A 27,395-nucleotide genomic window follows, 5' to 3' on the forward strand; every position below is an offset into this window, starting at 1 on the left:
TGGAAAGGTATCCTTGCACTTGCTGAGCCCACTCCGGGCTGTGTTGCTGCATGGAAAGTACAAAGAGTCAGTTTTAGTACTTACTTTTTGGGTTCGTAATACTGCAAAAGACCTGCTGTGTTGGCAGCTCTATCTTTCAACTTATATCACTGACAGCTGTAGGCTGGTGAATGGAGCCTTGTACATATGCATTTACATGGTTAGCGACCAATGTAAGTGAAAAACAAATTTTTGCAACAACCAGCTGCAGCTCCATTTTTAAAAATAGAACTGAAGTTAAACCCTCAATGACAGCACTGCTACATGTCAGTGTTGCAAATGCAAACAATACACTAGTGTAAAGCAGACCAAGGAAAAGTTCATTAGAGTTTCCATGCTTGACTATAATCAGTGATATTTGCAACATAATAATATTTTTCAGGAAAACTTATGTGGCTATGCTGGATGAAAATGTTGGTAGCCACTATAAAGGCTGTTATCATCTTCTTAAGCAGTTGCTTGGGATCAAGGATAACTTGCTTCCAGTCTGGCTTTGTGGGTTGTGAGAGAGCTCATGAGGCCAATGTGGGAACTGCAGATTCTTCCACAAATGGGGCGGAAAGCATCTGACGGAACAATGGGTGGGTAGCTTTTAAGGTAGTGTGCTTCTTCTTTGGGGCTTCAATGTGCTCCCAATGCGGGGACTCCAGCTCTCAATATCATTCCAAATACTCCTTTTCCACTTGAGTTATCATGGGGCAGAGATTCACAGGAGTCAGTGAGGATGTTGTGTTTCTCAAAGACCTTAAGCATACCTTTGAATTATTTTCTTTGTCTGTCTTGTACTCTCTTGCCCCAACAAAGCTTGGAATAGATTTTCTATTTCAAGAGTCTGGTGTTTGGCATGAAACAATGTTGGCTGCCCAATTTAGCTTACTGTCAATATTGGGGATGTTTAACAGGGAAACAACACCAACGTGGTTTCACAAGAGATCCCACAGATGCTGGAATCTGGAGCAACACATACAAAATGCTGGAGGAACTCAGCAGGTCAGGCAGCATCTATGGAGGGAAATTAAACAGTCGACGTTTCGGGTTGAGACGCTTCATCAGAACTGGGAAGGAAGAGGGCAGAAGCCAGAATAAGAAGGTCAGGGGAGGGGAAGGAGCACAGGCTGGCAGGTGACAGGTGAATCCAGGTGAGGGGGAAGGCAAGTGGGTGGGGGAGGGGAGAAGATGTAAGAAGCTGGGAGGTGATAGGTAGAAGAGGTAAAGGCCTGAAGCAGAAGGAATCTGGTAGGAGAGGGCAGTGGACCATGGAATAAAGGGAAGGAGGTGGGGAATAGATGGACAGGTCATGAGGGTGGGGGAAGGGGAAAGAGAAGGGGTGAGGGGGCTAATGTTGGTTTGCTTATCTTCCAGTGAATTAAAATCAATGCGGAAGATGACTTAATGTGAAGAAAATTCACTTGTTTCTCTGAAATGAATCATGAGAAATTCTTCAAGATTCCCAAAAGAAAACCACATTAACAGCACTTCCGACACAAGCATGAATGTTCAACTGGGATGGCATATGACAACCATTCCAACAAAAAGAAATTGCCAGCAATATTTAAACAACTCTACCAATCATATCTCTTCAATTTTTTCTAACTTCCCTCAAGCACGCCACAGGAAATGCCAGCAGTTAGGATTGTCTGCATGTTCCTACTAACTGTGTACTGCTTGTCAAATTCTCTAGGGCATTATATAAACATATGCAGTATTATCGATGCAGCACAGCATGCATACAACATGTAACAAGCAGTAGGGATTTTCAAGCTGTGAATGCAGACACATTTGAGCAATGTTAAAGTATTAATTCCATTTTCTGCCAAGAATTGGGTACAAGCTGATTGTACCCAATTCTTGGCATTGACTTTAAATCCGAACTTCCTCAAAGATCAGAGGCTGCTCGTAACCAGATTTAATCCCCTAAACAAGCTGAAAATAATTGTTTTAAGAAATGCAGTTCCAATTCTGATCCTTCATTAGAACAACTTGTATTCCAATTTTAGACCACATTTGAGGTAATTTTGCCCAGATATTTTATAGGGAATCCATTAATTTTTGCCCCAGAGAACAGGAAGCAGTTCTGATACAGATGCACATGGAAGTGGAAGAACATTTGCAAAGGATAGTATTGTGTTTAGCAGTAAAACCAGGAGAGTGGCAGGAAACTGAAAGAAAGGCATGCATTTTAAAAGTGCCTTTCATATCCCAAAGCATTAATATCAGTGAAGTACTTTTGAAATGTAGTTACAATTGTAATGTGGGAATATGCAGCAATCAATTTGTGGTCTTATATATGCAGTTTTAAATATTGGTTGAGGATTAAATGTTGGCAAGAAGACCAAAGAGAGCTGCTCTGCTCTTTGAAACAGTGTCATGAGATCTTCCGTATCTATCAAGCTAACAAGGTAATTATAACAGTGCAGCACTCTCTCAGTATTGCTTTGGAGCATTGGCATAGTCCCTGGGATAACAAAGCTCCCATTGGTAGATACCACTGAAGGGGAAAAGTAAATAGAGTCATAGAATCATACAACATGAAAACAGGCCCTTTGGACCAATTGATCCTTGCTGACCAAGATTCCCATCTAAACTAATCTCATTTGCCCATGTTTTGCGCATATCCCCCTAAACCTTTCATATCCATTTACTTGTCCAAGTTCCTTCTAAATGTTGTTAATGTACCTGTCTCAACCACTTCTTCATTCCATATACTGACCACCCTCTGGGTTCCTATTAAATCTCTTCCCTCTCACCCTAAACCTATGTCCTCTAGCTCTTGATTCCCCAACCCTGGGAAAAAGACTGTGCGCATTCATCCTATCTATGCCTCTCCTGATTTCAGTTAATGTAGGGAACACTGTAAAATGGCATTTGGAATTCACCTGCCAGTCGCTACAGAATGGTTTATATCTCAAGTAGATTAAGTAACAAATTTATAATTCTCTCTGAGATTCTAAAGGCATCTGAATTCCACCTCTACCAGAGGTAGCATATAGGCAGTGTCTGTGAAAGTCACCATGGCCATTAATGTCTATGCCATTTGGTTTGAAGAACATTTGAAGTATCAGTTAATGAGTTGTCTCCTGGCCTGGCCTCCTCTACACTGGAGAAACCAAGCAGAAACTAGGTGACTGTTTTGCAGAGCACCTATGCGCTGCCTGCAACAACCATCTTGAGCTTCTGGTTGCATGTCATTTTAACTTCCCTTCCCACATCAACCTGTCTGTCCTCAGCCTTCTCCATTAATGGGATAAGGTCAAATGCAAATTGAATGAACAACATCTCATATTCTACTTGAGTAGCTTACAACCCAATGGCATGAACATTGAATTGTCCAATTTCAGGTAACCCACACACTCACTTGTCCACCTCCCAGACACACTCACTTGTCCACCTAGGTGTCTTTTTCCTTTGTTCACCTTTTACAACTCCTCCCCCCCCCCACCTCATCTGATTCAACTTTCCTTCTTCCTCTCAGTTCTGATGAGGGGGCCTCAAGCAGAAAATTCAACGTACACCTTTTGCCTCCACAGATGCTGCTTGACCTGCTGAGATTTTCCAGCATACTGTTTTTCCCTTCTGGATTCCAGCACCTCCAGTCTCTTTCGTCTTCTGATCCATTGTCCACTTGAGCTGCCCAGTTCATAATAATTCCAATGGATCCAGTGCACCTTAGTTGAGATGACTGTGAACTGAATTTTCTCAGGTGCAATTGGTGACACAAGGCTTTCTTGAAATATTGAAACCATCACAATCTTATAATGGCTACTAATTTTTCAAATCAAGGAAATTAACTTGTTTTATTTCAAGAGGGTCTATGATACCATGCGAATTCACAGCTGAAAGACAGGAGCCTGTGTGATTACCTTCTGTAGTCATGCTGATGACTTTGGCTAGTGCAATATCTCCAGGCTCTATCATGTTGCTGCTTACATAGGTGATTATAAAGGTAAAGCTATCAATAGAACTTCCTTTATAAAGGGCAGTAAACTCTCAACAATAACAGCAAAGGCTGGTCCAACAATGTATCAAAGTTATACCATGTGGTGCACTCTGCCCAATATATGTGGCAAGATGATGGTTTTTGACTTAGTAGTTAAGTCCATGTTGAATGTCATCTGCTGTGGCCCTGGAACCTGACTCTGGTATGGCAGTTCCTGCTGTACTTGCTGCAAATGAACTCAGTGAGCCGAGAAGGTGACAACTTTGCTAATTGCTGTTTCCTCCGGGCTCTCTTAGCCAAGTGAGCTTTCTGTTTCTTTCCACTTCTTCCGGTGCCCTTCTGAATGGTTAACTATCTCCCAGTTATCTATATCAATGGCTGCTCTCTTTGTATCTCATGTATAGTTCCTTGTTATGGATGACCAGTAGGTCCTGATCCAATGGGCAGTTCATTTGTCCTTGGAAATATGACATCATTCATCTAATGAGCATTGCCGATTCAGTGCAAAAGTTATTGGCTTAGTAATGAATATATACAGTATTAATAGACTCCAGGACCTCTCAGTTGTACTCTAGTGCTAGATTATAGATGAAAGTAAACTCACTGTACGTTTTGCAGGGATGCATGCTCATTATGGGTTGCTGGGTATATTATTTCAATAACTTTGATAATGTTTCTTTTGCATATTTGGTAGTTATTATAGTTTATTTCTTTTAGCTAATTTTCATGTTAATGATTTTTAGCACCCTGTGTGCAGAACCTCATCCCACCAACAGATACCTGAATCTGATTGAAGCAGTAAAGGTGGAAGCTGCTAACCCTTTTCATGGCTTTTCATATATTGTCCAGGCCTCAGCATCATGATAGATTGCTGGTGACTGTGAAGCTGAGATATGTGAAGCTGTTAACAACCTCCAGTAACACATCACAAGGCATTCTCAGCCATGGCGTTCATCTTTTTAATGCTGATGGTCAACTCAGATTTTTTACATATGTAACAAAGTCTGTCAATCACACAATATACATTGCAGTTGGGATCCAGGGAAGTCCATCAGAAATAATAAAGCATTTTGTCTTATCGGGAGTTTAATTAAGTCAGTCTGTGGTATTCAGAAAACATGCTTCAGAAACATTGATATCAATTGAGGAGCCTCCAGTACAGTTGGCAATGGTATCTTAAATTGGTGCTGTGTGCTGTATGATACATAATTTTTCAACTTGTGAAAGACCCATTTATCATTGCAGTGCAGATTACACAGGGCAGTTGCACAGGCAAATGTGGTAAACAGATAGCTGAGGCCCTGCTTCAGAATAAGGTTATAGAGGAGAGTCCTTTGCCCACACTGCACAGAGACTGCAATCCACAAACGTTAAATCATTAATCAGTCATTTAGCTGACAACTACTGTGGGCCTTTGTTTTGGCAACATTCTGTAACTCATTAGTTAAGGGATTCCTCCCAATCCATATATGTATAACAGTGCACACAATTCCAAACTCAACAGCATAATTAAATATAAGGTGAGGGTTTTATAACTTTCATCACAGACTGTAGATGAAGGTCCATTTATATTTTACGGAGAATAATTCCAAATATGGTTTGTTGGATGACTTTTGAAATATACTGTTTCAGTTACATGGAATCATAGAATTGTTGGAGCAAAGGAGATTGCTCAGCTCATTATATCTACGCTGGGTCCCCACTGAAGCAAGTCTCTAGTTCCACCCACCACCTTTTCCCCATCGCCATGCAAATTTTTCTCCACTACTTTTTATCCACTTCCCCCTTGGCGGCTACAATGGAACCTGCCTCCACTACATCTGCAGGGAGTGCATTCAGATTCCAAACGCACACTGCAGAAAAGACTTTTTCTCAAGTTGTTCTTAACTCTCTTCCCTTTTATATGTGTAACCACTAGTCCTCAACTCCTCCACCAAAGGGAACAGCCTCACACTATTCACTCAGATAGTTTTTTTGGCTTGGTTGGCAGTTATTATGGTTTATTTCTTTTATTTAATTTTAATATAAAGAATTCATAGATTTTGTAAGGACTATAAATAAATTGCAAATAAACATGTGATTGTTAGATCAGCAACTAGAAGTCAGAACACTCATTTCACAATGCAAACTCATCCTGCCTCTGTTTTTTCCCCATTTGTCAACTAAAGGAAGGCTTAGTGGTATAACTCAAACCTTAACACATGTGACTCACTTGATTTCTAGACTTCCTGACCATTCTAGATAAGAAGCAACAATGTGTTTATGCTTCCTAAAAGCAAACTTATGATTCTATTAAGTCAGGCAGGGTTGTCCTCTCTCCCTTGTCTTGTTTGTGTTTTGCATAGAACCCTTTGCCGAATCCATCAGGAAGGACGAGAGCATAAGATGGGTGACATTGCCAGGCAGCGGAGGCCCACAATCAAAACCTCCCTGTGCACGGACAATGTCGCTGTCTTCTGCTTGGATCCACGGTCAGTTTACAGATTGATCAGAGTCAACCGCAGGAAGAGCAAGGCCATGCTCTTTGGTAATTGGCCTGACCATTCCGACATCCCCTTCACCATTAGATCTGACTACATGAAGGTGCTGAGGATCTGGTTCGGAGGGGCTGAGGCGTGTAACGAGAATTGGCTGGAGTGGATTGAGAAGGTCAAACAAAGATTTGGTCTGTGGAAATGGTGTTCTCTGTCAATAACTGGGAAGAATTTGGTCATCAAGCACGATATGCTCTCAGGGCTACTGTACTTGGCGCAGGTGTGGCCTGTTGCTCGCTCCTCTGCCTCAGTAATCATGTGGGATGTCTTCCAGTTTATCTGGGGGTCCAAGATGGAGGGATTCTGACAGGTCACGATGCACAAGTCCCCTGAGAATGGGGGCAAAAGTGTACCAAACATTGCCCTCCTCCTGATGACCACCTTCCTGTGTGGCTGCACCAGGTGGTGTGTAGACCCAAAGTATGTGGGCACCAAGTGTCACACACTATGTGCTGAGGTTCTACCTGTTCCTGCTTATGTGGAAGATGGGCCTGGCCGATCTACTGCACAACGTCCCAGTCAGCTGGACATTGCCGCACTACCTGTCCTTTGTGGAAGAGTTCTTCCAAGTAAGCATCTTTGACCACAAGTCCATCAGGCAGTGGTGGGGAAGAAATGGTCATCCACCTCTTTGCAGACTATGGATTTGCTAAGAGGGTGTGGAGACGGATGCAAGGGTCCATGTCCTGGTTCATCCCCAGCAGCTGCATAACAGAGAACTCACTGATCTACCGGCTGTTCCCAAGGACACACACTGAGACAGACATCAAGTATCGCTGGAAGGTCATCAACTTGGTGAAGGACACCCTTTGGTCTGCCCGAAACTTGTTGATCTTCCAGCACAGCGACATGTCCGTGAGGGAATGCCAATCTGGTGTGTGATTTGGAGGGAAATGTATAGATGGTGATGTTCCAGTGTACCAGCTTCATGGTAGAAGTCATGGGTTTGGGAGGCACTGTAAAGGTAACCTTAGCATGTAACTATGTGGTTTCAGTGAACATTTAGAATGTGGGGTGGGGCACCAGTCTCGTGGGCAGCTTTAACCTGAATGTCGTGAAGCTTCTTAAGTGGTGTTGGAGCTGAACTCATTCAGATAAGTGAAAAGAAGTTCATCACGCTCCTCACTTGCACCTTACAGATGGTGGAAAGGTACTTGGGAAACTGGAGGTGAGATGTTTGCCACACAATAACCACACTCTGACATTGTCTTGTAGCAGCCAGAATTTATGCAGCTGATACAGTTAAGTTTTTGGTCAATGGCAATACAAGAAATTTTTGGTAAGGCAGCTGGTGATGATAATGGACCAGCTATCTTAATTCACTGCTCGCTGGCTTGGTTCCTTCCAGCTATGTGCTGAAAAAACATCATTTATATACTTTGAGTGTATCAGAAATATATCTTTTATGTTGACACCATTTTTAAGAAAGTTGCTTTTACTGAGCACCTGTGTCCTCATGTTTTTCAAGTTAACAGTCACTCATCAAAGTATACTTGTGTCTGTCAACAGGCTACCTGGCAGGCTACCTGGCAAGCTACCTAACAAGCTAGGTAGCTATAAGCTACCTAGCAAGGGGATATTATTGGGTGTAACTTTGTTTTACTGAAATGCTTTTACATGCTAAAACATAAATCCTTTCTCCAGTAATCTCCTGAACTCAGACTCTGCCAATTTTGCAGATAAGACTGATGACTAATGGTGAAATAATCTGCAGTCTGTATCCAAGAGAGTTGGTAATTAATGTTTGTCATGAAGTGAGAATATTGCCTAGTGACAAACTAAATCGATTCCAGTGCCTCAAGATCACATTTGTGACCTAAAAGGTCAATACTTTAGGTTATAACGCACAAAGATATAATTAATATTTCATTTACTGGGGTAAAGGTATTTTCAATAGTTTAAGGCACCAACAAGCATCTGTCTCTAACCTAATGCCATTAACCAAAAGATAATAAGCTTCAATAAAAGAGGATTATATCTTCAATAAATTATATTTGAGCAAGCAAAATGAAGAAGTCATACTATGCAATCTAAAATCAACGAGATCAGGTGAAGAGTGGAACAGAAAATATAGAAATAGGAAATGCATTTTCAAATCTTACCAGGATTCAGAATATCTCAGACTCTGCAAAGGGTAAGTTTTCTGCATATGGTGGAGGTTATCTACCTATCGTGTAAAAAATTCAGTATTAGGAAGTGATGGGTTCTCATCCTTCCCTCTGTTCAATGTGCCAATAAATCTCAGTGCCGATTGGACTAGCAGGAAGGGAACTTATTCCAGTGGCAGGAATAGGTTGGGCCTCAGTATTTAATTCAGGACAGAGTGACTTGCTTACTTTTATCACGTGACCTCTGTTTTTCAACAGTATTTGGTAATTCATCTTCTATCTCGTGTCTGTGATTGTTATATTTATGGCAGTGGAGGGATTGGGTGAGGTCGGGTATTGAAAAAGTAGTGATTACTTGGACTCATGGCTATGGTCAGGTCGGGTTTGGCTGGGCTTTCAATAAAGTCATGGACATATACTTTTGCATCCTGTAGATTGGTGAGGAAGAGGTCTAAAAGTTTTATTTCTCATTACCTCACCCTCCATCTGCCACAGGGCCAAGCTAACAGCTGCATCCTTCAGAATTCAGCCAGCTCGGTTTGGGTTGGTGCTATTGAGCTGGTGAGCACATTGAAGTCCCTCCGCCAATGTATTTTCTGTGCGCTTACTGCATTTAAGTGTTGTTGTACAAAGAAGTATTAATTCATCAGCTGAGGGAGGATGATAGGTGGTAATCTGTAGGTTTCCTTGCCAACGTTTGACCTGATTCCATAAAGCTTGAGGTCGAGAGTCAGTTCCTGCTGTGCTGCTATCTCTAGTGTGTCTATCCTGCTGTTGTGAGCAACAAACAAAATCTGGAGCAAGTCAGCAGGTCAAGCAGCATCTGTGGAGGGAAACGGACAGTCAATATTTCGGGTTGAGACCCTTCATCTGGACTGAAAGACCTGGAAGATAGCCAGTATAAAGAGGTGAGGGGCAGGGGTGGAGCAAGAGCTGACAAGCGATAGGTGGATCTCTCACTGCTGTTGAGATGTTGGCTGAAGGATATGATTCTGTGAGTATCCCTGTGTCAGCCTATTGCTTGATCAGAGTGTGAGACTTCTCTCCTAACTTACATCAATCCCCAGAATTTTGTGAAGAAGAATGGACTAGGCTGCAAGTGTCATCACCATGTCTAATGCCTAGATCAATGCCAAGAGGTACCTGGTTTAATTTTTACGATGTTTTAACATAACAGTTTCTGATACAACTGGTTTGCTGGGCTTTTATAGAGGACACTTAAGAGTCAAACAAATTGTGCCTGGAGTCATATACGATGTATTAGTGAACCAAATAAGATTTTAATAATAGTTCACCAGTTTTTTGCACCATTATTGCTAAAAGTTATTTATTCCAGATTTATTTAATTAAATGAATTTAAATACCAGAGCCAGCTTGGTGAGATTTGCACTCATTATTCCTGGCCCCTGGATATCGGTCCTTCAACAATTAATGTACCACCATTCCTATTTTGTAATCAAAATCCAATTTGAAAAACTAAAATTAAATGGCTGCAAAAGTTAAAATATTTTTTATATTTTTTTAGAAATTGTTTTAAAGACTAAATGCTGATGATTTCCTTTATTCAATCTAGTGGGATGAATACTGTGATCTCTTGTTGCGTAGCGGCTGAATTTAAGAAGCTGCATCCTTTCATTAAAAGGAATTCATATGTTTGCATGTATTTTAAATTTGTGTCTAGAAATTGGATCACATGGCAGATGTTTTTTTTCATGCTCAAATCACATAAATAAAGTGAACCCGGAGATACCCAGTTAACCCCAGCAATTGTTTCCAGGTGAAGTAGTGTCCATTAGGAAATTGAACCAGGCATTGCCATGCACTATTAACATGATGCGTATGATGTTCTGTTGTCAGATGTCACTGTCCATGTATTTCCTATTTTAGCCCTTAGTGGTGTAAATTGGAGATTTTGGGTGTAATCTACTCCTTACACAGAACAGTCTCAGTACAACAAAGAGTACATTCTACTACTTTGCTCTTTTACTCTTATTTAAGGGGACACTTCACCAACATCAGAAGGCTTGACTAAGCAGCTTCAGAACTGAGAGAAAGCTGTTCAAACACTGCCCATAGTCCACACAGTGCTCTGCAGTTAACAGTGAGAGTTTCTCTAGCATTTGATTGCTATTTGATTGATGAATATGAGGTGTTTCCTCCAGCAGCAATCATTACTGGAGGTGCCATTATGGCAATTCATGGCCTCACAAAGTATCAGGGACCTTGAAGCAGTAGGCAAAGACATGCCCAGCTGTGATTAGCCTACTCCCCGGTTGTGGGAAGGCCATGCTTTTATCCTGGACTGCTCTCTCTATGGAGGTTAAGGTCATGTTGAATCTCAGCTTCCTCGCCAGAGGAGCTTTATGAGCACGCGTTACAGATCTCTGCCACATCCCCTATTTGCTGCTCAATGCATCATCAGAGTTACCCAGCCGATGATTTCGTCTACTTCAATTTTAATGAAGAGGTGTTGACATCATGGGCACTGGGACTTACCAGTATTGCTGGTATCCCATGAGGTCAGGCTGCCATTGACTGCATTCATGTGCCCATAAGGGTTCCCATTAATGACATAGGCTCTTTCCTCAAATGAAAAGGTTTCTACTCCCTAAATGTGCAGGTGGTTATGTATCATCAGAAGATTTTCCTGATAATGGATGCATGTATCTAGGAAGCACGCATGATGTATTTATTCCCAGGGAGAATGAGCTCCCACACATTTCCCATGGTCAACACTTTCTGGAGGGATAGATTCTCAGGGATAGGGACTACCCTAGCTCCTGAAGCCAATTTGCAGTCATTGTACCAGGATCATTGGAGTAAATGTTATTAGTCATTTGAAAATGAAATCTCAATCTCTGAGACAATCTACTTCTGCTCTTTCTTATTTCTTTTCATAGGGCAGAGCAAAGTGCATCACAATGAGACAGGGTCAATCATTTTCTCATATTGAGAACAACACTGACAATTGCCATCCCTAATAGCCTGAAAAGTGCTGGCTTCCTGGAACTATTGTGATCTTGTTCTGTGGTGCTTGTATCATCTGTTCAATGAGTAATTCAAGGACTTTCTCTAGCAATATAGTGAAGGGATAAGGTTGGAAGTAAGTGTCTTTCTCAAGGTTGTGAGGAGCTGAGTTACTTTGACTGAATCCAAAGAGATGCGGCAAGCAAGTTATTGGTGAATATTTGATTGATAGCTTTACTGATGACTTCTCAGCACTTTACTGATGATTGGGAGAAGGGTTAATGTGACAGTGATTGGTTAGTTTAGATTTATGCTGCCATTTGTGGATAGGGCATGCCAAAGCAATTTTTCACGGAGCTGAGTAGACATACTTGTCATCATTACAATGGATTAACTTGGCTAGAGGGCAATTACTTCTGATGCGCAGCTCTTGAGGACTGTAGATGAGATATTGTTAGCTCCTGCAGCTTTGCTGTGCATTCCACCAGCTCATCAGCCTCATGTGATCATGTGAGTAGTCATGTGAGACCAGCTTGTAAACAGTGGAGTTAAACATGAACCTGAATGCATTCAATTTGTATCAGGCACATAATACAGAGACAGTACTGCAGTTGTCAGGCAACACCCTGAGCATTGTGTACAGAAAAGGTGTGATTGCATTGGAGAAGTTACGGAGGTTGTTTTCTTTGAAAAAAGCTCAGGGAGATTTAATTGAGGTGTATAAAATTACAAGGGGTCTAAATAGAGCAGGACCTATTTCCCCTAGCAGGGCGGAGAATTAAAATAATTGGTAGGATGATTAGGAAGGGCATGAGGAAAGATATTTATGCACATTGGCTGGCATGGATCTGGAATTCACTACCTGAAAGGATGGTACAGGCAGAAGCTTTTACTGCACTTAAAAAGTGCCTGGTTGTGTATGTGAACAGCTGTGACCGACAGGGTTCAGGTCAAGTGCTGGAGGATGGGAGTAGGTTGGTAGCTTTTGTTTGACTGGCACAGATACAATAGGCCAAATGGCCTTCTTCTGTGTGTAATTTTTTTTCTATGATTCTATGATATTACAACATACAATAAATCTTCCTACCTCATCTTTGTTACCTTTTCTTCAATCAGACCTGCAACAAAAATGAAGTGCAGCAAAGATTAAATGTAACCTAATGATACTATGTGTGGTATATATTTCACCACAAGGTATTTTTAAGACACATAGGATTAGAGTTGGCACAATGCCACTTGACAGCTACAACCTTGTAGGGGTGCAGAGTGTACCCAGAGACACTGAATGAAATTGATGTTGGTCTGCACTTTAATAGGTGGCTTGAATTTTTATTCCAATAGAAAAAGAGGGCAATATCATATGTTTAGAGTTTTAACATCACCACTTTTAATCCACCTATAATACAGACTTTATAAATACCTTGTTGCCAATTTTGATGTCAGTGGCCACCTACATCTTCAAAGACAAAGCACTGTTAATGTCTGTAACAAATGCAAGTGGATTTGTTCTAATGAATAATCTCAGTTCTATTTATTTAAAGATGTTTTTGTGATCAACTAAATGCTGAAGGATCAAATTAGCTACGAAAACTTAGTTTTCACGAGCATTTCAGTGCCATTGCTTGGTTATCTCACGTTTATTTCCCGATGTGTTTCTTTTTCCATAACCTCCATCTCAGAAATTTAATATAGGTTCAATAGATAAATTAGATTCTCTGCATTGAATCTGGAGTTGTTTGCAGGCCAACTGCTAAATAGAATTGTGTTTGGATGAGTTTAAATGAGGACCGTCAGGTTTCATGAAGCAGTGCCCCTCTAAAGTCTCAGTGGGCCAGAACTTGGTGCTGGTGGTGCACTTGCACTGTCACAAAGAGAAAGAACAGACATACTGTACCATTTGCTGATCCCCTGATGCTGACTAGCACATAAGTAAATGGCAAGGTCCCAAGCATTGTCAGAGCCTTGCGGGGTATAATATTGTCACAAGAGCTGGCCAAAACAAACTCTGCCCAGGAAGCAGCTGAAAAGACTTTGAGAGTCATCAAAGCCACCTCCATAGCTTTGTCAGTTGTGAAAGCTGTCAAGGAATCAAATGCTTCTGAATATCCTGAACATTTAGAAGCATTAAAAAAAACTGTTAAAAATCAATTTCAAAATTACAAAAATATTAAAATTATTGATTTTTTAAAGGTAAATCACTTAAAATATTAAAGTAATCATTATTAACTCTAGAACTGTAACTTACTTTCTACCTAACCTCATTCCTCTTCATGCAAATAAGGACTCACTGTTCACCAGGCCTAACCAGGCATAAGTTCAGAAGGCTAATTTCCCATTCGAACAGCTGGGCAGTTCAACAAGTCCATGTTCTGCTGCTGGGCTCCTTGTGGAGTCCAGCATTGGAGCACAGTCAATAGATTGCTGGGAGTCCTGAACTAGACATGTGTTAAGGGATAAATGCTAGCAGTTCAGCAAAGAACATTTCTCTACAAGATCCGGCTGTTAACTTATTTTTGTCATTATTCTTTACTTCTAATGAGTTCAGCTCATTAAGTTTACCTAATGTGAAGCTGGTCTGCTTTGGCCCAGGAAGTCCCAGTTCCAGCAGATACTAAGTGGGTAGTTCTTTTTTTCACTGATTCAGAAGGTTCCAGCTTCAAATCTTTTTCAAGAGACTTCAGATCTAAGTTCTACACCACTACTCTGATAGAGTCTGACTGTCCATCCCACCTGTGAAGCCTGCACTGTGCAGAGTTCATTGGTGTTTGCAGGAAGTCATGGCAGCCTTGAACGCACCCACTCCCAAAAACGGTTCATTGTATTCTTCACAATTTGACTTCCTGATTTAGGACTTAGTTACAAAGACCAAGAAAGCCCTGACATTTGAATGTATTGAATTCCATGTTAAAATTTTCTTAAATTGATAAAAATGAACCATATAACCAGAGTCTGATTGACGACCTATTTCCTGCTATTCAGCTGAATGAAGCAGGGAACCCAACATTGGAAGCTAAAATGAACAAACAGGTAAAATTATGCAGTCCTCAAATCTGGAAAAAGTCTGCAACGAAGTGCTTATTTAACTTTTATTTTTTCAAAATAATGCATGTTATAAATTGATAGAACTAATATCTGGTTCTGTTGTAAGAGAACATAATGATGGACAGAGTCGTTGGTTATTATGTCAAATATGATGACTATATCTGGATAATTCTGTGGACTATTTTTTATGATCATTGTGTGGTTTGAAATGTTAAATATGCTGACCTAGAAGTTGGATTGTGTTTAACTTAAGGCTCACTCTGTGTCAAACCTAAGTAGCAGCACGACTGCAATTTTTGCATGGCCTGATTAATATAGTAGCAGGGTGTTACTGGCACCAGTGGCAGGAAGCTGGACTCTAGCAACATCGAAGAATCTTGTGTAGATGATTCACCAAGAGTGGGTCAATCTTTAAAAATTATATTAGGCTGCCATCCTTTATTTTATTAGTTGTTCTGTTTTAAGCAGAGGTGCTCAGGTTTCCCAGGTATAGGAGCCATCTTTTCAAAATCAGTTAACAGAACACACATCATTAACAAATATATAAGGTAGTGGCCCAGTCAGTACTTATGGGCGAGGCTGATCATGCCCATGATGGTTTTGAGGCACAGGAGACTTTTTTGAGCCTCAGGGTCTTGCTGCAAGTAATTGAGCTGGCTGTGGACTCCAAGTTCTGGGTCTGATGAGTGCTTAAAATTGCAAATAGAAGTTTTCTTTTTGCAAGCTCTACTGCTGATGATATTTAATGGTGGCAAGGATGGAGCGGTGTTCACACTGCACTTGGGCTGCCAACGAGCAATCAGGTTGCAGGGAAGTTTCTGCCAGAACTGGCTACTCCACGTGACCTGCCTGGCATACAGCACATACTCAAAGCAGGGGTGTAAACTCTGGCTGAGGTGCAGTGGGAGGTGGATCCGGTAACTGATCCTGCTGCTGCCTCAGTTCCCCTCATTCCCCTGAGCCTCCACTTCCACCTCACAGTGGCCTCAGGCCCGTAACTTCCCCTGGTGCAGCATCCAGCCCTCCTCCTCCTGCTACTGCTACTGCTACTTGGAGACACAAGAAATTCTGCAGATGCTGGAACATAGAACAATACACAAAAAGTGCTGGAGGAATTCAGCAGGTCAGGCAGCATTCATGGAGGGAAATAACAGTTGATGTTTCGGGAAGGGTCTCAGCCCGAAAGTTTTTTGTGTGTTGTTACTGCTACTGCTGTTTATGGTCCTGCTGCTCCAGCCTCCAGATCCCTGTTCCTATCACTCCCTCACTGTGGCCTCCTTTCCCACTGCTGCCACCTGTACTATACCCTCTATTCCCATTGCAACCATTGCCTTGTGTCTCCCAGCTTTTAATTTCCTGGTGATAAAGTGGGTGTGACTTATTCCATTATAACTGCCAATCAGAGTTAGCCTCAGTGGATAACAGATTTGTTGATTGGCTATGAGCAGGGTAGTGCAGGTTTGAAGACAGCCTGAAGACTCCTGGCAGTTTGAGGTCAGAGGGAACCACTGCCTGGTTTAGAGGGAAGTATCTGGCAGGGCTCAGGAACTGCATGAGTAATACTGTCCAGCTGTCATTCAGTGTAGGACAGGGATTGGATCTTTGTCAGCCAGGTTTGTCCTAACCACATAGGGACAGGTTGCTATTCCTAAACTTCAGGAAACACAGCAGTTGAAAGCAGGCATGAAATGATGGATTAAGGAGGTATGTCCCATTACGGGCTTGTATGTGGGAAAACAAGAGCAGGAGCAGAATCCAAGAGGCTCATTGACAGCCATTTGCAGGCTCAGGAAATGTTGGGAGAAGATAGCCAATGAAGTACTTTTAAAGTATGGTTACCATCATGATGTAAAGAAACATAGGTGCTAATTTGCACACAAACATCAGTGTGATAATGCCTGGAGGTGAGTTCCAGGGAGGGAATCCTGGAGTAAAGGGCTTCAGGAATGTAAAGCTGAATTTAACTGCATGACCCCATCAGATGGGGTTCAAGTTTAACAGTAGCCTAACTGAGAGGCAAAAAGTTTGTCACGCTGCTCAACTGCTTCAAACAGAGAGCAAATACAGTTCCTGACGTGCACTGCTAAAATGCTTTTAGGCTAAATGACCTCTGTGGCCAGTCAGAACACAATCCATTAAAAATTTGGTAAAGATTTGTAGAATATCAGTTCACAGTGCTTTATTGCTAATTTATTTTTGGGAAAACTGATGGAACAGTTATTGAGTTATTTTGTGTTTCTAACTAGACAACGTAACTCACTTTTTTTTTAAAAAAAGATTAATGTCCCTCTAAGGAAACTCCGGTGAATTATTTGCATCGCAGTGAGTTTGTGATAGTCACATGACTAATAGGAACCCATCAGGAAGTTTATTTTGAGAAGGATGTAGTGACAAAAGTGCAGTATCATGAGACAAAAATGGATAAAGGTAAATTAGGATTGTTTGCTTTGCAATTTGTCATGTTTTATTAAAATTCTACTGCAGTACACTTTGAGGTGCAAACAGGATTTCTCACAGAAAGTTGCTGCTGGCATTACTCTGCAGTCAAGAGACTGATTAAGCTATAAACTGTTTACCACAGCTTCTTTATCACATGTTTTTCCCAGCTGATGTTATCTGGTACAGCTACTGTCTACCATTGATTTCTTACCAGATGTTTGTACGCCCTGCAAGGACTTAACACAAGTGGTGTTACTTCACGTGTTACTGCAGGATGCTGCAATGTTCTGATTGGCACAATTCTTAGAATGCCAAGGTCATGTAAGGAAACATAGTCTCCCTATCTGGTTATGAATCACTACAGTTTAGCAACACTATGACCACTTTGCACTAAAATTGACTTATTTTGTTGTGTTCTTTCTTGTAAAAATTGTGTATAATTCATGTTTAATTTATGTTTTCCTTGTAAATGCTGCTTATATGATGCTATGTGCCTGTGATCCTGCTGCAGATAAGTTTTCATTGCACCAGTGCATATGTGTACTTATGCATATGGCAATAAACTCGACTTTGACTTTAATGCCATGCTGTTTTCACTGGACTGATGAATGCCAGCTATGTCTGTGTGGGTGAGGGCAAGTTCACTGGCATGGCCACACGTCAGCCTTGGACAGCTCACCAGAAAATGTTTCTGATTTTGAAAGATTCAGGCACAGTGTATTACAAGATTTCTACAATTGCTGGTATTTTGAATGATTTGTGATTTAGTTTCAGTGTGTGGGGATGTGGCCTAAAACAAAGATACTATACTAGTTGACATAGTTTATTGTGGAAATGGAATGCACTTGTTGGCTGTCACAATCTCCAGCACCAAAACTACAATTCTTCACTTCCTTGTTTCCTCGGCCATGATGTGACTGAATGCTGAAATATTCTGGAGGGGCCGAATGGACTCTTTTATCTACTGTCTCACTCATTAAACTTTGCTTTTCCTTGCTGTCATCTTGTAATTATTTAGTCCTTCATTCTGTTTTCTCTGCTACTGGCTCTGCCTAAGCTCTCCAGCACCTCAAAGTGTTAATGGGGCTCCTTCTATTCTGGAGCAAGTGAGATTGACCTATTTTATTTACTCAGCACCAGTGAGAGGTGGAGGAGAAAACCAAGGTACTTCAGAGAGACATAGTCAAAAGATAGACACCACATCAAAGATGGAGCTATCACTAGAAATTGTTTCACGCCAGCCTGTACCTGTAGAACCGTGCCTAGGGAAAGATCCATGTGCTGCATTAAGTAGGCACAAAACCCTTCCGTATCAATAACTTGCAGCCATTGCTGATAGTCGTCATGGATCCCAGAGGCAGACAAGTAATGTGCAAGGGGAGGATGATCAGGAAGAGGAAAAGCAATGTTCTCAGTCCTGACTCTGCAGCTTGGCATTCTGCTCAGTGTTATTTAAAGAACTCGCTGCCTTTTGCACTCTCCAGTCCCCTTTTGTTTGTGAATAGTTCATGTTCAGGACAGGGCAGTTCGATCTGCATTGGGTTTCCTATTCGTCTACTTTTAGAGGCCTAATGCCCATATCCAGCACATCTGTTTCCCTTCCTTTATCATTGTGGCAAATAGCACATCACATCTGTGGCATGCATTGAGGGCATGCTGTGTCTGCCATGTTAGATGCTTAGATGCCACTTTGCACTGCACAATGGGTGTTACCATCAAATTAAAGTGAGGAAAGCCAGCAACAAAAATGAATGATGGTGATATCAAATTCACTTGCTGCTCAGTTCAAACTAAAATTAGTAAATACTTTACAAAACAATTCCCAGTAGCGAACACACCCAACCTGAATGAACTTGATGTATGGAAGAGCTTATAATCTTTTGTACTACACTAGTGGCTTATTCATTCACAAACTATTCATAAAATTCCAGAAGAGAATTGTATGTTTAATTATATAAATTGAAAAAGAAATAATTTTTATTTTGCAGTTTCATGGAATATTCATATGGGCCCTGTCTTATGAATCCTTCAAATACAAATAATTGGTTTAATCTGAAGGAAAGATGAGATGGAGACACAAGAAACTGCAGATGCTGGAAGCTGGAGCAAAACACAAAATGCCTGAGAAACTCAGCAGGTCAGGCAGCATCCTAGTGATGTTCCCTGACCTGCTGAGTTCCTCCAGCATTTTGTGTGTTGCTGAAGGAAAGACAAGATTGTTTTTATCTCCAGGGCTTGCTGTTGTCCCAGGTTTAAAAACATGAGCTCAGCTACTTAACCCTATGCTTGGCCAGCCTAATCCACAGCCACATTTGGAACTGTGACAAGATATTATTTCATTTTTTAGTTAAAGTTGTTATTTGTATTGTTAATGAGAGTTTGGCTGGAGCAGCAAATTCCTGCTGTTAATTGGAGCCTGGCACTTTCAGGTGGCACTTTCTTGAGTCTGATGAAAGTCTATGTAAAGACATTGAGCTTGTGGACATGAGCACAGATAGCATCATCAACCAGATGGAAAATCTTTTCTGACCCAGTTGTAGTTTAATTGGACAGCTTGAAATAGCAGTAGTTTGCTATCTCATTAATAAACTTGCCACTACATTCATCTTGAAAACTTCAGCAGACAAACACATTAAGGTAATTACTACGTCAGCGTTCTCATTGGAATGACAAGGAACAATGCAATCATACTTACCATGATTTACAAGGTGTAACGATCCTTGTGCAAAAGACTTTTTAATCAGTTGTTGTCATAAACTCATTATTATTTGGGGCTATTCATTGTGAGCATTTACAACATATAAGAGAGACATTAATTGTTGGTTACTTGTGTTGTGTGGGTGTGAGAATATCGGCTATGGATATTCTCCCCTCCACACCTTCAGATCCATTGGCTCCAATGGATATGAATGCATGGATTAGCACAACCAACTGGCAATATACTCTTGCAAGCATTAATCACTGGTGACTACAGACAAATCCCCACAAGGTTTCATTAACTTTAAGAGAAAACGAAGACAAGTAATTGATGCTTTTCCATTAATTTGTTGTATGTGGGTGGTGCCACTAACTAGGCTGGCATTTATTATCCACCCATTATTGTGCTTGAGAAGTAATTATGAGTGATGTATATGAGCCACTACAGTTTTTGTTTTCCCCACAATGCTGTTGGATAAGGAGTTCCAGGATTTTTACCCCATAATGAAGCAAGATTGGCAAGATTCCACCAATAAGTGTACTGGAACAGCTTGGTTGGGGAGGCAGATAGTTCGAGAATATGACAGTTGGGTTATCATCAGCTCCATAGTATGCAGTGCACTGATGGCATGAATGGTGAATTGTATTGGCTGGAATTTAGGTACCGTAATTGGGGGGGCGGGGTGGGGGGTGGGGAATGTCAAGAGAAGACTTGAGATGGAACATCCACTGAGCACTGTGCCTGAAAATTGTTGTAAATGCTTCTTTAGTGTCCTTCCAAATTGGGCTCTGCCATCATCATTGATAAGGTTGATCATGAAACTGCCTCCTCTTGATGTGTATTTAATTGTTCACCGTAATGGACCATGATATCAGAGCTTTGAGTTGACTTGTTGAGTGTTTAGCTCTGTGTTTAGCACGTTGGTTCTGATATTAGCATGTACTGCAGCCAACAGACTACTTGGTGCCACTCCTGGGATTCTCCTCTTCACTCCTCATTAAAGCAGGTTAGATCCTGGTATTATGGTGATTATGGATTTACAGATATCCCAGGTTAAGAGGTTACAGATTGTGAAATGCAGATTTTGCAGCTGCTCCTGATATGCCACAGCGCCACCTTGATGTATAGTTAATAGCTGCTCCATATGCTCTGAATCTATTCCATCTTGCACAGTGGTAATGGCATGGAGAACGATGGAAGGAATCATCAATGTGACGATGAGATTTCCACAGGGACTCTGTGGTGATTCCTCCTACCAATTCTTTGTAGGATAGATAGAGTCACAGAGTCATACAGCACAGAAATTTGCCCTTTAACCCAGCCTGTGCCAACCATAAAGCACCCATTAACACTAATCCTGTTTTATTCCCCTGGATTCTGCCATTACCTACATACTTGGGGTCAATTTACAGTGACCAATTAACCTACCAACCTGCAAGTCTTTGGAACTAGGAAACTGGAGCACCTGGGAGAAACCCACACGATCAAAGGAAGAACTTGCAAACTCCACACACATAGCAGCTGAGGTCAGCATTGTCTCTGGGCAGCTAGAACTGTGAGGCACCAGCTCTACTAACTGCACCATTATGCTGCCCTGAAATGGATGGATCTGCAACCGGCAGATTGATGTAGATGAAATTTGGAATGGCTTTAAGACTTAGTCAGTAGTGAAGTTTCCAAGCCATTTTTGATGATTGACATTGAGGTCCCTCACCCAGAGTATATTTTGTGCTCCTGATACCCTCTGTGCATCTTCTAAATGGTGCTTAACATGGAGGAGTACAGATTCATCAGGTACAGGATGGTAATACTTGGTAATCAGCAGGAAGTTTCCCTGCCCGCTGATGCCATGAGATTGACTGCTCACTATTGTCAATGGAACAGGTCTGGGATGGTGGTGGAGAGAGCTGGGATGTTGGCTGTCTGATTCCATGAGGGTGAGAATCCCAGTCTGTTGTTGACTAACCTGTGGCATATCTGTCCCATATGTCTAAGAGCAGGATCAGCAGATTAAGGTGTGACTTTGTTAAATCTTGTAGCTGCTCCAATTGATTTTTTTTATTGCTGACTTTTTATGTTGCAAATCAATGCAACTGAATGGTTTGCTGAACCACTTCTGGGGCAGCTAAGAGTTCACCATATTCTGAATCTGATTTTATTAAGGTAAATGTTCCCAATTTTTCACTGAATGTTAGCACTAAATGAACATGTTTAGCACACAAAATAATAGTGAAATGCCATTTTTAGTCAATGTTTACTAACAGTCTAGTAGTTTTATAGCCATCATTGTGGATGGTGGATGATACAGGGAAAAAAGTGGGACAGTGGAGGGGTTGAAAAAAACAGGAGAATGGGATTGATGGGTTGCTCTGAGAGCCAGCAACAGATTTAATGGGCCAACTGGCCTCCTATCTCACAAGGGAATGTTTTTTAGTTCAGATTTTTATACATGACTGTTTAATTTTAACTTCCCCAGCTGCCATGATGGTTCCTGAACGCATGGCTCATTGATTCAACAACAATTAATGTGCTACCAGACTGAGATAATGTAAGAAGTGAATCTATTTCTGTGTAACAGACTGCCATCCTTGTGAAGCTATAGTTATTGGTAGTTTTCTCTCCATGTCTGACCCTGAAGAAACTGGTAATAAATGTTTCCAAGCCCTGAACTGCATTGGCACAAGATGGGTAGTATAGTAGTACGCAAAAAGTGCTAGAGGAACTCAGCAGGTCAAGCAGCATCTACAGAGGGAAATAAACAGTCCTGAAGAAGGGTCTCGGCCCGAAATGTTGACTGCTTATTTCCCTCTATTGATGCTGCCTGACCTGCTGAGTTCCTCCAGCACTTTTTGTGTATTGTTTCAGATTCCAGTGTCTGCAGAATTTTTTGTGTCTGTCGTGGGTAGTATAGTGTCAGGAGCAATTTCCCATATAACAATGTATCGAGAGAAGCCATTCAATCCATCAACTCAATTAATTCAGATACTTAGCTTTACTTCTGTGCCCAAGTTGGCGTTTGCTATAGCAATGAACTGGGAAATTCTGGATTAAATAAATTATGCGAAGGTGCTGGTTATCCAATGTCATTTAAACACTCCTAATATTCATCATCCAAATAACAATATTTACATAAATTCATTCATTCTTTGAGTAGTGGAAATCCTTTGCTCATTTGAAAATCTTAATATTTAATCCAGCTGTTATTGTTTAAATTGTGCCAGTTTAAAGGCCTCAGTCTTTTAAATATTTAATAGGTTGCAAGGCAAATAGATCTAAGTTTAAACATATAACCAACGAGTGATATTTGCTCATGATCCTCTGCAAACGTGTATCAAATAATGATGAGGAAAAGAAAATAGAATTACAGTCCAAACCAGTAAGAATCTGATTTCACAGATTTAATCAACTGAATAACAAACTGACAGATTATTTTTATGGCTGTCCAATGATTTTTATTTGTTCATTAGGTATAATTTATTTTTGGCATAGACACTATGTGCGAATACAAAATCGTATGTTACAGATTCTCTTCAATTAAAATGCACAGGCAATAACCAAAAACAGTGGTCAACTTGAAAGTTCATTTTGTGAGATATATGGAACATTCCTTGCTTCATTTCGACTCAGGTCCCTTCCCTCAACTCTTTATCCGGTACATTGACAACTGTATTGGTGCTGCTTCCTATATTCATACAGAACTCAAATTTTATTACCTTTGCTGCCAATATCCATCTTGCTCTCAATTTGACATGATCCCTCCTCTTTCTGAATTTCTCCATCTCCATCTCAGTAGAGGGTTAATCATCAATACCCATTACAAGCCCTCAGACTACCACAACCATCTTGACTACCTCCTCCCACCCTGCTTCCTGTAAGGATTCTGTTCCCCCAATTCTTCTGTCTTTGCCATAACTGCACTGACGACAAGACTTTCCACACAGGTACCTCTCGGATGTGTTCCTTTTCCCTTAACCATGATTTCTGTTCTACCATAGTTGACAGAGCCCTTGACAGCATCTCACTTATTTCCTCCATCTGCTCTTGTCTCTTCTTCTCCAGTTAGAGCAAGGATAGGGTTCCTCTGATCCTAGCCATCCAGTCTACCTGCCTTCACATCCACCTGATTATCCTCCATAAGTTCCATCAGCTTTAATGGGATTCTACCACAAGGCAGATCTTCCCTTCCTTATTCTTTTCAGGACTTTGAAGGGACCATTTCCTTCACCACTCCCTGCTGTTCTTTTATCTCGACCAATCACTCCCCTTGTCACAGAATTTTCTGTGCAACCTTGCTCTTTTACCTTGTCCCTTCCCATTGACCAGAGACATAAACACTTCTTCCAAGTGACACAGTGATACACTTGCACTTCTTCCAATCAAGAATTCAACCATTTCATATAGCATGCTTCTTCTGTTTGCATCAGAATTGACCAGTACTGATGCAAGGTTAACAATCTGAAATATTAACTCAGTCTTTCTCTCTTCACAGACACTACCTGATGTGTTGGGTAGTTACAGTATTGTCCTTTTGGTATCAGGTTCAGCCACAGCTCTGGCCTGCATTTCACAGCTTAAACATGCCTCCCTCTCTAAATGCCTCTCATCATTCTTTGTTTATGTAAATATTGGATCACATTGGCAGCCCAGGCCTTGCCGTGTCAGAGGTTTTCTCTTTTCCATCTCTCTAGTAGCCTTCCTGCAACTTAAAACTGTTTACTCACTTTCCCTGTTCTGATGAAGGGTCTTCAACCTGAAATGTTAACTTTGTTTCTTTTTCTCCAATTCAGCTTGACTTGCTGTGTATTTCCAGGATTTTTTGTTTATTTGCAATAACCAACTTTTTTGATAGGTAAGCTATTGTCCTATTATTCAGTTTCCTTTTATAGATTACAGAACCAGAACAAAATCAGATCTCAACAGTCTCTAAAGGTGAACAGTAACAAAAAATGCAAGAAATCTGAATTAAAAACAGAAAATACTGGAAGCACCCAGTGGATCAGGCAGTTTCTGAGGAGAGAGAGAATCAGAGCTACCTTCGCATGTCAATAAGGAGATATGAGGGGCAAATCTTTCACACAGAGGGTGGTTGTTATATGGAACGAGCTGCCAGAGAAGGTGGTAGAGGTAGATAAAATTACACTGTTTAAGAGGTGTTTGGACAGGTACTTGGATAGGAAAGGAGGAGACTCGTATGGGTCTAATGCAGGCAAATGGAATCGGCATAGTTAGACATCATGGTCTACATGAATGAATTGGGCCAAAGTACTAATTTCTGTGCTGTGCAGTTCTGACTTTATGACTATGACTCTATAAATTTTCATCAGAATTGTAATAAAAGAAGTCTTTTTTTTGTTGCAGGGAGTTGGGGGGTGGGGTGCAGTTGGTGGCTGGTGAAAGGGCTGTAACAAACAAAGTAATGTCAGAAGTGTCTAATAATCAATAACATTTTACAAAAAAAATACACTGCATGAACACTTTTAATTTGCTTTCAGGATATGGGCATTGCTGGCAAGTTTGGAGGTCAGCCGCCTTGTAACTGAGTTAATTGTGAATCAGGTATGGTGGTAAATAACTAGAGTTGCTGTAGGAGCAGCATAGGTAAAAATAGCATGTTTCCTGCATTCTGTGGCTGTCTGCTGCTTGTCCATTGACCACAGAGTCACATCCTGGATACGGTACGTTGTTTGTGGTGTTTCACTCTGAGCTCTCCAATTCCCCAAATAGCTTCTGAACCCTGTGTTGTCCATTCTCAAATACCCTATTGTACCTTGACTCTGGCTTGCCAAAGGCCACATGCTGCCAGGCTTTAAAGGGGGAAAGTACATCAATAAATGATTCGGAGACTCTGAGATGATTAGGGTTAATTATTGGCTCAATTTCCACTCAAGGTATAGTGTGCTGCTGAAAAAGATATGAATATTATATTTTATTGCAAAATTACAGAGATCAAGTGCCAATAGATGCCTTCAAACATCTGTTACAAAGCTCAGAAATCTCTGTCAATTTAATTGACCTGGGGGGTGGGTGGGATTCATTTTTATTATCAAGAAATGAAAGGTACTTGCAACTTGAGATGGATTTGAGTTTTTGTTTGGGAAAAGTATGTGCTGAACAAATTCACTCTTGAGTCCTCATAGTTTACACATGTTAATTTGTTATGCAGAGTAATCCTGTGGCCAACAATAAAACACATGGGTCCAATCATGGATGCTGCTGGAGCTGCTCTCTCTGTCCTTCACCCATTCCAACTATAAACCAAACAGGACCCCAACAACCTGCTAAGTACTCCTCCTTTTTTTCTGGTGACTTCTCTAATGTGTATCATAATGTAGAATAGCATTCCACTTACATTTGTTCAAGGTGACTTCCTGACAGAGCTGCCAGAATAAATGTTGATTGTATTGGTGAAGCCTTGACGAAGTGTCCCAGAAACTCTCCAGATGTGTTTCAAAATTCTCTTCAAGCCATTAGCAGCAAGAAAAGGATAAAAAGTGTGGCCCTCAGCACAAATGGTTTATTGCCTATCAGCTAGTCATAATTATGTGAGTGGAAGTGCCAACTACCAAAATGCAGCCTTCTTAATAAGAGCTAACAGGCATTTTAAGGAAAAATCAGCAGTTAACAATCCTCAGGGCAGTCTTTCCCAGTGGAATCTTTGACTTCCTTGCCATGCACCAATTGCAGGCTAAACTGAGTTTCAGTTTAAGACCATAGACTGGCCAATTGTAGGCTCTTTTCCACCTATACTATATGGAGAAAATTGCTCCCTTGCATATGTGACTTATTTTTCAAATAGTGCAAATAGTTTGTCATGCAAACTATTTTCCAACAATATTATGTTGAAGTAAACAGCGAAGTTACAGAAAAAGTGACACCTTAATAGTGAAATGCTTGATGCATTCTACATTTTGCGTGCCTTTTAGCCTTCCTTTGTAGCTGGTCCTTCCATGTCAATCTGCAGTACAATGAGTGCGCAGCATCACAATCCACCCCAGCCCCACACCCAATTTCTTCCACTGATCCATGAGCAGATCCCACCTTATGCTGTTGTAGGGGGTTAATTGGAGTATTGAGCTTGGGCATGGTGGCTAATAGTTGGAACATAGGTGAAAATAGCAAGTTTCCTCTATTTTGTGACTCTCTGCTTGTTGTCCATTGTCCATCACATCCTGCATTCGATACATTGTTTGTGGTGTTTCACAATGAGCTCACCAATTCCCCAATAGCTCCTGAACGCTATGTTAAATCCAGTCTCAAATACCCTATTGCACCTTGACTCTGGCTTACTAAACCCCATATGGTAATAAGGCATTCAAATGGCTTTGTGCTCCACACATGCATCATTTTGCAGGTTCCAAGCATGCTGATAAAGCCCAAAGTGCATTTCTTAATACTTTTATAAAGAACTTTAAGAAGGATTGACCTTGTAAAGTGTATGAAGTGTTGTTTGGACTGATTTCTGACTGGATCAGTTTGCCTCTGCCCAATCTTCCTTTTCACAACACGACAGTTCTTCACTAGAACCGTTTTGCATTTCTAATAATAGTTTTTAAAAACAGTGCGTTGGAGTTAGAATGCTAACCAAACACCCATCCCTTGTGAGGTGACTGAATACAGTACTCCTGGGTTAA

General features: G+C 41.0%; 1 protein-coding gene across 5 annotated transcripts in view; it reads left to right on the forward strand.

Moving 5' to 3' along the window:
* The window catches only part of ptprea (protein tyrosine phosphatase receptor type Ea), a 230,455-nt gene that overhangs the window by 28,101 nt on the left and 174,959 nt on the right, over positions 1-27,395 (forward strand). For 2 of the 5 annotated variants that reach the window (XM_052027001.1, XM_052027005.1), the window contains exon 3: positions 25,928-26,046. The exons of the other annotated variants lie outside the window; for them this stretch is intronic. The gene's annotated coding sequence lies outside the window, so the exon portion shown is untranslated. The remainder of the gene's footprint in view (positions 1-25,927; positions 26,047-27,395) is intronic. 5 annotated transcript variants of the gene reach the window in all.

This window comes from Pristis pectinata, chromosome 12 (assembly GCF_009764475.1).
Source record: "Pristis pectinata isolate sPriPec2 chromosome 12, sPriPec2.1.pri, whole genome shotgun sequence".
In the NCBI taxonomy this organism is placed as follows: Eukaryota; Metazoa; Chordata; class Chondrichthyes; order Rhinopristiformes; family Pristidae; genus Pristis; species Pristis pectinata.